The 12,636-nt window shown below is 38.4% G+C and overlaps 1 protein-coding gene across 6 annotated transcripts in view; it reads left to right on the forward strand.

Annotated features, from left to right (window-relative positions):
• LOC106055813 (muscleblind-like protein 2a) overlaps positions 1-12,636 on the forward strand; it is a 293,711-nt gene that overhangs the window by 198,554 nt on the left and 82,521 nt on the right. For 2 of the 6 annotated variants that reach the window (XM_056012958.1, XM_056012960.1), the window contains one exon: positions 10,090-10,457. The gene's annotated coding sequence lies outside the window, so the exon portion shown is untranslated. The other 4 variants (XM_056012962.1, XM_056012963.1, XM_056012959.1 and 1 more) reach the window with 4 other exon arrangements.

Consider the following 12,636-nt stretch of genomic DNA (forward strand, 5'->3'; position numbering starts at 1 on the left):
CTCTGCTCTACAAGGGATTCATTCCAAGAGGCGAAAGTGAATGGTTTCTTATAACGTAACACTTGGCCTGAGTGGGATGGGTGAAAATGGGAGGGGGGGGGGGGTCGCGTGCTGAGATCAGAGTGGGGCGGGCGATCGATGCTATGACATTAGGCATGCAGCTTGTCTCGCCGTCCTGTCTGGCCCGAGGTGACCGTGCAATCTTTGACTAGCGGAGTGGACCTCACTACTGCCGCTCTTCACCCGTGGTGCTGCATCACAGGCTGCAGGGAAAGGGGGGGGGGTTGAAGGAGGACATACAATCACCAGTACTCAAGGACTAACATTTTCTTAAGGTGAAAGTGTATGGTCTATAGTCGTTACTCTATGGTAACGAGGCGGTGCAGTTGGTGGTGCTGTCATTAAGTCTGTACATTTTTTGGATTGAAGAGCTCTCGCTTACAGACTAGTCTAACTAGTTCAATCAAATTTTAGTCTGGGAAAAAAAACGTGTTTGATCCAGCTAGAGGTTAAGCTTTATTGTTTTGAGTTTCCCATAGATTGATGTCAGATTGTGTTCAGATGGTCAAACGTCATGGATGGCTCTGCTGTACTCATTCATGGCGTCATTTTGGACGCGGACCTACTTCTTCTTCTTCTTAATTGTCTTAAGAGTAGAGTTTAAAACTCTTGTAAGCTTTTCTCCATCTGCCTGTCTAAACAAACTTCTGTCTTTTAAAGATCCAAGCAGATGTAAATTATTATCGATGGCTAGCATCCAAAGACGCTTGGATTAGAAGCGAGGACAAAGGTCGAGCGCACTGGGGAAACTCCCCACTTTCACATCAGCCATGTAGGTGTCTGCCATTAAAAAATGGTCTTTTGAGGAACGGTGAGTGGATAGTGACATGTTTGTTTGGGGCTTTCTTCCATCTCAGACGTTGCTATGGACTCGATCCTTAGGACCCCAACAGACGGTTCTTTTTTGGCTTCCCTATTGGCCTAATCGCCTTCTCTCACGACCGTTTTCCCCAGAGCGCCACGATGAAGCAGAGAAACTTGGCCCCGGTCTGGACTAGTTTATGTTTGTACAAGTTGGAGATGAACAAGAACTGCCTAACAAATCTTTTTTCCATCTTTTTTTTAAAATGAATGTACCTACACTATGCAATACGGAGTTTTATAAAGGGAAAAAAGTGCAGGATTTCGGCTGATCAAAAGTAGCTGGTGTACTTACACAGAGTCAACCTTTTAAACAGTAACTACTTTGTATTGCATCCATTTCAAACAGCCAGCATTCTCAGGTATTGCGATGACATCACTCTCTCTCTCTCTCTGTGTGTGTGTGTGTGTTTAATAGAGAAACCGATAATGAAATATAGACTTTTTTGGGGATGAACGGATGTATAGCCATGTGGGTAGAACTTAAGACACTGATAGTGACTTGTACTGGGAGTCACTATCAAACCTACCAATGAATGCACTTATTTTCAATTAAATAAAATATTCGCTTTCAAATTCAATTCTAGTCATTAAAATATATATATAGGTACGTTCTCATTTTGTTTTATTGCAAATAAAAAAAAAAATAGGGAAAAAGGGGGGGGGGGTATATTTTTATACAATTAATTAAAAGAGATTTTTGTTTAAAGTTGTGTATGGAAAGGTTGCCTCCCCTTACATGCTCTTCCCTTCCTAATCATCTAGTTCCGCATCGTTTGGTAAGTAAGAATGTTAACAGTCGTGTAAAACCCGTTTCCATGGTACCGTCACGCCATTCCTGACATTGTACTACATTATCTTATCTCTTACTTTCGGTCACCCGTGACAGCTTTCACGTCGGCATTGAATCCTATCGATCCTTTTGTTGGTCTACATCTTTGAAATGATTGAATTCTATTTATAGATCGCGTGCGTGTCGGAGGGTTTCACTACAATGCTTTGACTGACTGAAGCTTCGTGTTCGGTATCTAAACAAATGTGTTGGTCAAGTACTTAGTACATTACAGTGTCCCTTTGAGGGTGTTGTTTGTGATGCTAGGTTCAGTGCCAGTATTATCTCCCCCTGATAAGGCTAGTTCGCCGTGTACGTCATAGCGCTGGACGGGAGCTGTGCCCGTTAGTAGCGCAGGACGTTACCTTATCTCTGTGCGTCCGACTGGTCATAACCTCGGGACTTGCTCAAACTGGCAGCCAATAATGTCTAGTCAGCAGAAATTTATGAGAGCTCCCTCTCACCACGCACGCAAACACACACATGTGCAACTAATGGCTCTCTAATCCTTTCACCACGCACACACACACACAATCAACTAATGGCTCTCTAGCACTCGCTCGCATCTCTGTTAACACACACATCAATAAAACATCCACTTCCCCCCCCCCCTCCGGGTCTTTCTCTCTCACACACACTCACTGGCTGGCTCAATGTGATCCCATTCAGGTTGTCTGACTGAACTGACCATCTCCATGCACTGTACAATTTGATGCATTACGTAATTGATATTTAAGTCTGGGGGTTTTCAAGCGTTAATCTTTGGACTAGACTTAAATCTACCAGAATAGACTTGAATCTAGCAAACTAGACTTATATCTAGCAAACTAGACTTATATCTAGCAGATAAGACTTATATCTAGCAAACTAGACTTATATCTAGCAAACTAGACTTATATCTACCAGAATAGACTTGAATCTAGCAAACTAGACTTATATCTAGCAAACTAGACTTATATCTAGCAGAAAAGACTTGAATCTAGCAAACTAGACTTATATCTAGCTGACTAGACTCATATCTATTTTATAAAAATTTCAAGTACATTTTTTGTTTTTAAATTTCGTGTATGTGTGTTGTTTGAATTCTTCACTTTCACTTCTGTGATGTTTGAATTCTTCACTTTCACTTCTGTGATGTTTGAATTCTTCACTTTCACTTCTGTGATGTTTGAATTCTTCACTTTCACTTCTGTGATGTTTGAATTCTTCACTTTCACTTCTGTGATGTTTGAATTCTTCACTTTCACTTCTGTGATGTTTGAATTCTTCACTTTCACTTCTGTGATGTTTGAATTCTTCACTTTCACTTCTGTGATGTTTGAACTCTTCACTTTCACTTCTGTGATGTTTGAATTCTTCACTTTCGCTTCTGTGATGTTTGAATTCTGTACCTACCTGTGACACTACTAATAGTACAGTACTACGATGTAGAAAAAGACTGTCAGTCACAATATCTGGCTTCATATTTTCTAAAACATCATTTCCCCCCCCCCCCCCTTGTCCTAACGAATAGAGTATACTTGTGTTTCGCTTTATTAGAGATCAAGTGGTAATTGTCAGGTCAACCACTGCATCTTGTTTATTGAGCTAGGTACACTGAGTCGTCTAAAGAAGAAGAAAGGGACTTGACCTGACTCGCCCTTTTTACCGATGGAGTCTTCAAAGAAAGCTGAACTGAATTATTCAATCTCTTTTAATTCCTCGCTTTCTTGGTTCTGAAACAAGACTTACAAACCACAACAACAACAACACTTCATTTACAGTCCTATTGAAATCGCACTCCTGCTGCACCGGTGGCATCCATTTACTTGCTCAGAGATCAATGTCCTTAACAAAACACTTGACGTCAATATAGAGTACCCGTACATAATAACATCGTAGTAACATTTTTGTTTCGTAACTGACCCTTACGGTGTCATGTCATCTCCTGTAGTAGCCCCGCCCCTATTGTTTGTGTACATAATCTACGTTAACACAGTGTACATTTGGTTCTACAGCCGCCCCCTCCTTTACTTTTCTGGCTTGCTTAGAGAACGTTAATCTCAAGGTGTAGACGTATTTGAATTGAGATCTCCAGTATTAGCTAGTATCAATCAAAGGAGACACCTTAAGTATTAGCTAGTATCAATCAAAGGAGACACCTTAAGTATTAGCTAGTATCAATCAAAGGAGACACCTTAAGTATTAGCTAGTATCAATCAAAGGAGACACCTTAAGTATTAGCTAGTATCAATCAAAGGAGACACCTTAAGTATTAGCTAGTATCAATCAAAGGAGACACCTTAAGTATTAGCTAGTATCAATCAAAGGAGACCTTTAGTATTAGCTAGTATCAATCAAAGGAGACCTTTAGTATTGGCTGGTATCAATCAAAGGAGACCTTTAGTATTAGCTAGTATCAATCAAAGGAGACCTTTAGTATTAGCTAGTATCAATCAAAGGAGACCTTTAGTATTTAGATAGAGTTAAGTATTTACCTCTATTCAAAGTATCTGTTACTCTTCTTCTCTGCAGTTGTTTCCTAAACCTATGCAGTTGTTTCCTAAACCTATGCAGTTGTTTCCTAAACCTATGCAGTTGTTTCTTAAACCTATGCGCTGTCATGATCAAGTTCCATTCAATGTTCCAGCGGCCAACGTTTTCCTAAAGACAGTACACACGTAGCGGAGAATCTCGTGAGTCTTAGTTTGCGACGTTTGTCCGCTAACACTTGAGATTCTCTTTTCTTAACGAAGAATGCCTGATCGTTATAGATAAAGCATCCGCCCCCCCCCCCCCCCACCACCACCTTTCCGCTTTTCCTATGATTAAAAACAGAGCAACTCTAGAAAAAGAAATAAAAAGGTTAATTTAGCATCGCTAGCCAGATTGTATTAGCCGAGCTAAAACAAAAATAAACAAAAAAATATTATAAACATTTTCAATCTAATATATAAATTAGAATGTAAGATGTCTTTTATAGAAATCAAAACCGTTTGACCAATCTTAATGGCACTTGGCATATACATTCCTTCGACAATAGCGGTGATCTTAGAATAGGTGAAGTTGCCTTACAACAAGAGTTTACTAGATTTAGCTTAATGAGGACATATTGACATACATTTTAAGTATTGAAACTGCATAGAGATGCCTTTAATAATATATGAAAAAATAAAACAGAACAAAAAAAAAAAAACCCGAGCAAAGCCGGGTAAAAAACATACCTAGATATCAAATAAATTAAAGAGCTAATTTTTATTAGGTGAGAACAAAGAACACCTTGACCAAGACTCTAGGGATGAGCAGTTGATTAGAAAATCAGTTGAATTGTAATTCGAGTCCCTATTCCTTTAGCTTTAGTAATGGATAGGCAGAAAACACGAGTCCATGTAAACCAAGAGGAACCTATCCGTATTTGTTAACTTTTGTTTTACCGTCACGGTACACTCAAAATGTACACCTTGTCCAAATGTACACCTTGTCTAAATGTGCACCTTGTCCAAATGTGCACCTTGTCCAAATGTACACCTTGTCCAAATGTGCACCTTGTCCAAATGTGCACCTTGTCCAAATGTACACCTTGTCCAAATGTGCACCTTGTCCAAATGTGCACCTTGTCCAAATGTACACCTTGTCCAAATGTGCACCTTGTCCAAATGTACACCTTGTCCAAATGTGCACCTTGTCCATATGTGCGAAGATAAAAGAGCTCTAGAGCTTGAACGTCCATGTCAACACCGCCCTGCCTCTAATAAACAATCAGAAAAATTACTCGTGGTCTCACTCCCTCCCTCGTGTGTCTGCCTAGTTTATTTTTCTCGTGGCTAGCTGGCAGGTAAACTGGACCACCATTTGGGGTCAAATCACCTGGCCGCTCGCTAGAAATCTCGGTCAGGAGGCTACACACGTCCGCGTTCCCGTTTCCGCTATAGGTCACCGCAGATCATCACGGCCAAGTGAACTGGCCCTGGACTCAGCAGTGTCAGCGCCCATCAGTCACTTCATGCCACTTTCCTTGTCTCCGTGTTAGAGAATAACATTCAGCAGTGAGGTTTGTGCTGAGAGAGAGAGTGAGACTCTAGGTGACTTGGAAAGTCATTTTTAGTTTAGAGTCAACTTTACTTTGAAGTGGTCATTTACATTTGCCAGTTAAACAATGTACAGATTCCCAGTCAAACAATGTACAGATTCCCAGTCAAAGTCGTCTATGTCACTCTGATCAATATTAAAGAAGTCGATATATTTCTCTAAACTTGATACACTCTGTAATAAGTGTATAGCTGTGACTAAGTCTACGCCACTCAATGCGAACATAGTCCAATCGTAATCTACACTAACGTGGCTATTACAATGTACAACGAGTCTACTACATCAGACACTGAGTTTCGGTTGATATTTTTTTTTTACTTAGAACTTATTTCTGTTTGATGCAATTAAAAACAATATAATTGCTATATTTTTGTTTACAAATAAATTTAGTGAAGGTGTACATCTAATAGTGTCTTGTGCAAAATGTCCATACCCTACTTTGGTCTGTATAGATGATTAAGATGATGTGTGATTGATTTAATTATATGCCATGGAAATGTCTTGTGTTAAAGTAGGCCTATTGGAATAGCCCCCCCCCCCCACCCCGGCGGTTTGTTTGTAAAGCTCACCGGTGCTGACACCTCTAACGAAAGTGCGCCTACATCCCTTCTAAAACTGACCCCCCACAATATTATTACGTTTGGTTGTATGACAGTTGAAATCTCACTCGCCGACTGATATTGTTACAGTTCGCTTCTGATCTCTGTTATGTCTGCTGTCTCAAGTCAATGTTTGTTTAATTATTAAAGACGACGTCATTGTCTTGTCCTAGTTGACACTTCGTGAACTGGGCACTGCTTCAACCATCGCCTTGTCAATACTTAAGTCCTGGAGTGTCCTACTTAGGAGTGCACGACGTCACGGGGTATCAACAACACTCGTGCCGTCAGCCCTCGATCTAGCCTCGCTTTGATAATAGTAGATCTAGATACTTTTCATAGTAGATCTCGATATTTCTTCGCCAATCTGTCTCGAAGTGATGCTGTTCAGTTGCAGATCTCTCTAGATTTAATAGTGACAAGTTTTTTCCATGTTAAATGTCGGGTTTAAATGATGCTTGCTTGTTGATTGTTTGCTTTGTATTCTTATGTATGAATGAACTCTTTTATGTTGTGTCTGTTGTATTTATGTGTATTTTCTGTTGTATTGTCTTTATATGAGAAAAAAGTCCTTGTAATCACAACAAATTTCCGTAAGGATCAATAAAGCAGTCTTATTGTCGTTATTGGTCAAGATTTAGCCTCGTTTCTAGTTCTTGTCATTGTAGTATTCAAACTGTCTAGAGGATAACTATTGTCGTACAACTAGTTCGCTCTCTAGAGTCAAATGAACTTTATTGGACACACCGTCCAAGTGGGGGAAAACGTGGTGCTCAAGTGACCTTCAAATTTTCAAAGTGATAGAAATATGCATAGCTTTTCATTTGATTTCATAAAGTACTCAAAAGATTGACATATAGCGTTTATCGATGTAGTTAACCAAACATGTCTGTGCCTCCAGAATAATGAGAATTTCAGGCTGACATAACCAGTTCGGTGCATCTATTTCTTCACCAAGAATAATTTCTAGCGTGTCTGAAGTATAGCTCCTCCTTCGTGGTCGAAGATGAGCACATTTCTCATTTCCTATGGACTCGAAGATGACTGTCAAGTCCAATCCTCGCTTTAAAAAGCCGTCCGCATACGTGGCATAGGTAGGTTAGGTCAGTTGCAGAAAGGCCTTCTTGTTCTCATCTTTTTGTTGGTTCGGCGCTCTTTCACCCAAATTTCTAACGTGTCTGAAGTAACCATTGTGTGAATCTTTTCACCTACGTATGAAATCTTTTATTCCTATTTGACAAAATATTCTGAAACACTTTTTCTTGTACAGAATTGTTGTGTAAATAGTGTTCATCTAGGTTTAGATTTTCTCGCTAATTATTCTCAAACCCGCTTCATTCAGTCATCTCACCAGACAACCATGGGGGAAAGTTATGGCGGCATTGTTCTGGCCAGTCGATATCCGCGTGTCTACACAAAGAAATGTTCAGTACTCGACCTGTCATACAGGTACATATGTAGAGACACCTGTCATTGGCAGGAAACTGTTGACAGTGTTGGAACAGAAGACTTTATCTTTTTGTATAAAACCAGCTCATGTGTTGTAAATCTGTGGGATTTAGTTCTCAATATATTACACCAGTAAGTGTGTGTGTGTGTATATGTGAGTATGTATGTTAGTACAGCGGTACTTGATGACGTCTTTGTGATTGATTTTTAAATGACCTCCTCTCGATTGTCTGCTCTGGCTTACCTGGGTGCTTAGTGAGCCGTGAAGTTTGATAGCTTCTCTTTTTTGTTGTTATTGTTTCTGGAGCTTACATGGTTCATGTCGATTGAACAGTTGTGAATACATTCCAGATCTGACGTAGAGTACATGGGAAGGACGCACTAGTTCATTTCAAATGGGCACCCAATCTAAACGTACACATCTGAAATGGATGCCCAGTTTTAACGAGCACATCAAGAACCTCTCTCTTCAAGTGAATTTGAACGAGTTAATACAATGCTCTGTTATGTATAATATACTCCAGCATCTTATAAGATGCACGCATTGTATCGACACATTTGTAAGAATGGTGCACTAGCGTGTATGTGATATATCAAGCGAAGCTAACCCTTGTTAACGTGCTGTATACTCGCCTGTTTCAATCGCTTCTATTGCCCTGTACGCCTCATTAAAATTGCCGTCAAACGACCAGCGCCCTGCACGCAGTTTATGATTGCTGTTTTATCGACATAAACGTGGTAGGAATGACAATTAGGAACACATTATATGTACAGCTGTGTGTTTGCCTATAGTGTACCTTGACACATTTTGTTTTCAAACTGTAATCTAGTTGGCACTTGTCTAGGCTACGGGCTAATGTTTTATTCCGCACACATCAATTAGTCTAGAGATCCATCCCAGTCAGTCGCATACACCAGTTAAAATGATCGGCTTAAAAATGTCTATTTGAAAGATAAAGCCCTCGCTACTGTCCCCGTGCAATGTGTGTTGGCCTAAGGTGGACGCATGTTTTTCTTTCTTTCGTCCTATATCCCCCCCCCTTCCCGCCTTCTCTCTCTCTCTCTCTCTCTCTCTCTCTCGTCTCATTGTCGTTTCCCTACAAACACGACCTCTCGTCTCTCTCTCGTTTCGTCTCCCGGTCTGTGTAACCGCTCTTCAAATCGGGACGAGTTAAAAAAAAAACACACACACACACATACGAAAAAAAAAAAACTTTATTTAAAAAAAAAGTAAGGAAGACGGGGGGAGGGAGAGGAAGAAATTATTCTTCGAGCAGTTTCTCTTCTACCTCCTTCTCTCCTTCGTCTCGTCTGCCTGCTGCATTGAAAGCAGCGCCTGCGTGTGTGCGACTGCTTTGTTCGCCACTGGCTGATTATTAGCTGTTCACAATGACACGAGGTTAGTAGGAAGAGTATTGGAAGATCTTTTTCCTAGTTTTATTTTTTTATATATTCAAATAGATCTACATCTAGTCTATAAAGTTGTTTTTTTTTTTTTGTTTAAGCAGTAGGCCTGACTATATGCAAAGCTTCGCGAGTGACGAGCCCGCGGGTGTGTAGATAGCTCGAGGCACATGGAGAGGGCTCTTTACTTTTGTGTGACTCCAGTAGATCACGACGATTTCTGTTTACGTCTCGGCTGGTTTAGCGGGATTACATATTCGTCGCGTGTACTTTTAAATACCGTCGCACTAATTAGCATTTCTGTGTTATTATTTGGAATGTATGGTTTCAACGAGTGTTTGGCTTTAGTGTTAGTCTATTTCTTGTTTGGAGTTCTAGACGATCTAATGTCATAGTCTATTACTACTATAATCTAGATCTAAGATGTCTAGATCAATAGACTATTTTGAATCTAATCTAGAGTCTAGTCAACTCTAATCAAATCTAGACTAGATCTATGTGTCTAGATTAGATCTAGAGTCTAGAATATCATTTAATAAAAGTTTAGATCTAGATTTTTAAAAGTGCATCTAGAGATCAGGATCTAGAGATGTAGAGTCTAGATTCTAAATTAGATCCAGATTTAGGAGTTTAGATCTATATAGTCTAGATATAGATAATAAAAATCTAGATCTAGACCAATCTAGTATATATCTATATATATCTCGTTATCTATATATCCTATAGATCTAGATCTAGTTATCTAGATCTAATCTATTTTCTGTTGTTCATCGACAGTATTTGGATTATCATTTGTGTTTTTCTTTCTAATTCCAGGACAGTGTAGATTATCTTTGATTGATCCCTGAACCCAGTGGACTAACAAAATGATGGTGTAATTCCAGAATACCTTCGGAACGTTATTCAGTGGTCATTTTCTCCTCTCGTTTAATCGCCGCCACATCTTCTTGAGTGTTGAAGTTGAATGACCTGACCCACACATACCTCGCCATTACCGGTAGGCCGCAGACGACATCGTAACATCCATTATCCAATGTTGTCACAGACACGGCGTTATTTTCTGGTTTGTTTGGATTGATATTATTTTATTCTTAACCGCTGTGGGACTTGTGTGTTGACGAACCGGATTTTCAACTTCACTTCTAGAGTGACATACTGGGTCATCTTAGCGTTTTACTTTCAACGTAAGTTTAACTAATTAGATCTAGATGTAGATTAGATTTAAATCTTCACAAGCCTACACCTAGATGTAATAAACACATGAAATTAGTATGATAATTTAAATCATACCCCTAGTTGATGTAGTGTTAGTAGAATCTCTGTTAGATCTATATAGACTCTATTCTATACATCTCTGTTAGATCTATATAGACTCTATACATATCTATATAGACTCTATACATATCTATGTTAGATCTAGACTATATAGACTCTATACATCTATGCTAGATCTATATAGACTCTATACATATCTATATAGACTCTATACATATCTATGTTAGATCTAGACTATATAGACTATACATCTATGTTAGATCTAGACTATATAGTATACATCTATGTTAGATCTAGACTATATAGTATACATCTATGTTAGATCTAGACTATATAGACTCTATACATCAAGGTATAATCCTTTCTAGACTCTAAGCATCGTCCATCTAAATGTAATAGATCTGATCATCTAGAGATAGAAATGTATGGGAATAAAAATATAGGCCTAGATCTAGATCAGTGTAAACTAGAATAGAGCAACATATTTAAATAGGTAGAATGTAAACCCTCCCTTAACCAGACTATGATTCATATAATCTAGATCTAAACTCTAGATCTATGGTTAGATGCTAGCCTAAGACAAATTTGATCATTGTGATGGCCACATGACACCCTCGTTAATCTCATTTTCTTTGAGCTAAACATCTCTTACAGCTGTCACTATAAGGCTAGGTCTGGTAGGCTAATATTTTTTTAAACGCTAACTTTCTAAGACCCATCTTTTTTGAGTGTTGTATAAATAGATTTGTAAATAAATAATAAAATAGTCTGTAGGTGAAATTTAACTGTTATCTGTAGCGACACAATTTTAAAACACCGTCCATTGGTCTGACTTTATATTAATTGCTATGTAGAAGGAAGCGAATGTGTGTGTGTGTCTAATGTGTTTGCTTCAATGTTTTGCTGAACTAAATCAACTCTACTTGATAGCGAGCTCTAACCAACACGTCTAGGTCTAAGTTTCGTTGACGTCCCCCAAACCGGTTCCTGCCGCGGACATGTATGACGAACTAGCGCGATGTTTTATTGCCTACTAGCATGCACTGTCATTAGGAGCTAGAGCGTACTCGTGGTTACTGAGACCTAGGTAGCAGCGGTTCTCAACTCTCTCTCACACGCTAGTCCCTCAAACACTAACAAGACCAAAACAAAAATATTCTTCTATAATGAAAAAAATATTTTTTTTTGTTGTTGTATCTACATTGTGATATTAGAGCTACTTTTACAGTTCCTCTTTTCAGCTTGCTAATTCTTCATGGGATAAAAAAAAAACAACCTTGGCGGACACGGTTGTTGTTCTTTGTAATTTGACAGTTGCTAACCGCCAATAGTGAGAACTGGTTCTGCGTTATAATTTTTCAAATTATATCAAAATAATTTAAATTTGGCTTGAGGTGTAGACAATATAAATCGTGTACTCACATTAAAAGTCAGCGGGTATTCCCGCATGTATTCATTACAGAGTTAAATAAGTAAATACATTTTGCACACGGTCTACTTGATCTGGACATATAGCCATATCATTGGAATTTTATGAACTGTAACTACGCTTAACCAGGATAAGAGTTAAAATGTATATACATCTATTTAGGCCTACTCCAAATCATTAAGAGTTTGTGACTAAAATTTTAACTTTATTTGATCAACCATTATCATTTCCTTTGGGTATTGATCTAATATATATTTCCATTACCAGTCTTTTCCTTCTTATATGACCATTGTCTAAATGGTAACTGAAAAATATATATATATATATATATATATATATATATATATATATATATATATATATATATATATATATATATATATATATTTAAACTAGTATTTCTCAATTATCCCCCTAAGCGGAAGTGGCGCTATTAGTTTTGCGAAGTATGTTTGTGTGCATCAGAAACTAAAGTCCTATTTTATAGTTCAGTTGCTTGTATCTAAATGAGATCGAACTCAAAATTTTTTAAATTTAATTAATCATATCGGTGGTCGTAACTATAAAAGTATAAAATATTAAAAAAAACAACAACTCTTGTAGTTTTATATAAGAACTAACTTTTTGCCTCACTTGTCGTAGTTAGACTTTAATCACCA

This window comes from Biomphalaria glabrata, chromosome 15 (assembly GCF_947242115.1).
Source record: "Biomphalaria glabrata chromosome 15, xgBioGlab47.1, whole genome shotgun sequence".
Lineage (NCBI taxonomy): Eukaryota > Metazoa > Mollusca > Gastropoda > Planorbidae > Biomphalaria > Biomphalaria glabrata.